The sequence below is a fragment of the Carex rostrata genome, chromosome 5, assembly GCF_964058835.1.
Source record: "Carex rostrata chromosome 5, lpCarRost1.2, whole genome shotgun sequence".
NCBI lineage: Eukaryota > Viridiplantae > Streptophyta > Magnoliopsida > Poales > Cyperaceae > Carex > Carex rostrata.
The window spans coordinates 375,001-377,500 of NC_135922.1; positions in this window are offsets into that span (position 1 = coordinate 375,001).

Genomic DNA, 2,500 nt, shown 5'->3' on the forward strand with positions numbered 1-2,500 from the left:
CTCCCGCGCTTTTGGCCATTTTTGCCCAACGTTAGCCGCTTCGGCGTGCCGCTGGACTGTTTTCGGGCCTTTTTCACCGACGCTTGGCCGTATCCGCTTAGTTTTCCCCAACGCTTGGCCGCATCCGCTTAGTTTTCCCCCGCTGGACTGTTTTCGGGTCACTTTTGCCCAACGTTAGCGGCTTCCGCTTGCCGCTGGACTGTTTTCGGGCCCTTTTTCACCGACCCTTGGCCGTATCCGCTTAGTTTTCCCCAACGCGTGGCCGCATCCGCTTAGTTTTCCCCCGCTGAACTGTTTTCGGGTCACTTTTGCCCAACGTTAGCCGCTTCCGCTTGCCGCTGGGCTGTTTTCGGGCCATTTTTCCCCAACACTTGGCCGTATCCGCTTAGTTTTCCCCAACGCGTGGCCGCATCCGCTTAGTTTTCCCCCGCTGAACTGTTTTCGGGTCAGTTTTGCCCAACGTTAGCCGCTACCGCTTGCCGCTGGACTGTTTTCGGGCCAATTTCCACCGACTCTTGGCCGTATCCGCTTAGTTTTCCCCAACGCGTGGCCGCATCCGCTTAGTTTTCCCCCGCTGAACTGTTTTCGGGTCACTTTTGCCCAACGTTAGCCGCTTCCGCTTGCCGCTGGGCTGTTTTCGGGCCAATTTCCACCGACACTTGGCCGCATCCGCTTAGTTTTCCCCAACGCGTGCCCGCATCCGCTTAGTTTTCCCCCGCTTAACTGTTTTCGGGTCAGTTTTGCCCAACGTTAGCCGCTTCCGCTTGCCGCTGGACTGTTTTCGGGCCAATTTCCACCGACTCTGGGCCGGATCCGCTTAGTTTTCCCCAACGCTTGGCTGCATCCGCTTAATTTTCCCCAGCTGAACTGTTTTCGGGTCACTTTGTCCCAACGTTAGCCGTTTCCGCTTAGTTTTCGCCAACAATTGGCTGCATCCGCTTAATTTTCCAAGCTATACTGCTTTCGGGTCAGTTTTGCCCAACGTTAGCCGCTTCCGCTTGCCGCTGGGCTGTTTTCGGGCCATTTTCCACCCACGCTGGCACCGACGGGGCCATGTACACCCACGCGCGTGTACATGAGGGGGCACCCATTTTTGAAAACCTTGCCCCCCTATAGGGGAATATGCATTTTGAGGCTCTAGCCACGCCCAGGGTTACCACCCCCTGAAAATCCCCCAAGTCGAAATCACCCATGTAAAATATTCAAAAAAATCTGAAAAAATCACATAAAATTTATAAAATCAAATAAATTCAAAAAAAAAAAAAAAAATTCAAAAATTCAAAAAAAATTCAAAAAATTCAAAAAAATTCAAAAAAATTCAAAAATTTCAAAAATTCAAAAAAAGTCCAAAAACCCAAAAAAACTTCAAAAATTTCAAAAATTCAAAAAAATTTCAAAAAAAATTTCAAAAATTTGCCCCGCTGAACTGTTTTCGGGTCAGTTTTGCCCAACGTTAGCCGCTTCCGCTTGCCGCTGGACTGTTTTCGGGCCAATTTCCACCGACTCTTGGCCGTGTCCGCTTAGTTTTCCCCAACGCGTGGCCGCATCCGCTTAGTTTTCCCCCGCTGAACTGTTTTCGGGTCACTTTTGCCCAACGTTAGCCGCTTCCGCTTGCCGCTGGGCTGTTTTCGGGCCAATTTCCACCGACACTTGGCCGCATCCGCTTAGTTTTCCCCAACGCGTGCCCGCATCCGCTTAGTTTTCCCCCGCTTAACTGTTTTCGGGTCAGTTTTGCCCAACGTTAGCCGCTTCCGCTTGCCGCTGGGCTGTTTTCGGGCCATTTTTCCCCAACACTTGGCCGTATCCGCTTAGTTTTCCCCAACGCGTGGCCGCATCCGCTTAGTTTTCCCCCGCTGAACTGTTTTCGGGTCACTTTTGCCCAACGTTAGCCGCTTCCGCTTGCCGCTGGACTGTTTTCGGGCCAATTTCCACCGACTCTGGGCCGGATCCGCTTAGTTTTCCCCAACGCTTGGCCGCATCCGCTTAGTTTTCCCCCGCTTAACTGTTTTCGGGTCACTTTTCCCCAACGTTAGCCGCTTCCGCTTGCCGCTGGGCTGTTTTCGGGCCATTTTTCCCCAACACTTGGCCGTATCCGCTTAGTTTTCCCCAACGCGTGGCCGCATCCGCTTAGTTTTCCCCCGCTGAACTGTTTTCGGGTCACTTTTTCCCAACGTTAGCCGCTTCCGCTTGCCGCTGGACTGTTTTCGGGCCAATTTCCACCGACTCTGGGCCGGATCCGCTTTGTTTTCCCCAACGCGTGGCCGCATCCGCTTAGTTTTCCCCCGCTTAACTGTTTTCGGGTCACTTTTCCCCAACGTTAGCCGCTTCCGCTTGCCGCTGGGCTGTTTTCGGACCAATTTCCACCGACTCTTGGCCGGATCCGCTTAATTTTCCCCAGCTGAACTGTTTTCGGGTCATTTTAGCCCGACGGGGGCACCGACGGGACTGTTTTCGGGCCATTTTGCACCGACGCTTGGCCGCATGCGCTCAGTTTTGGGGC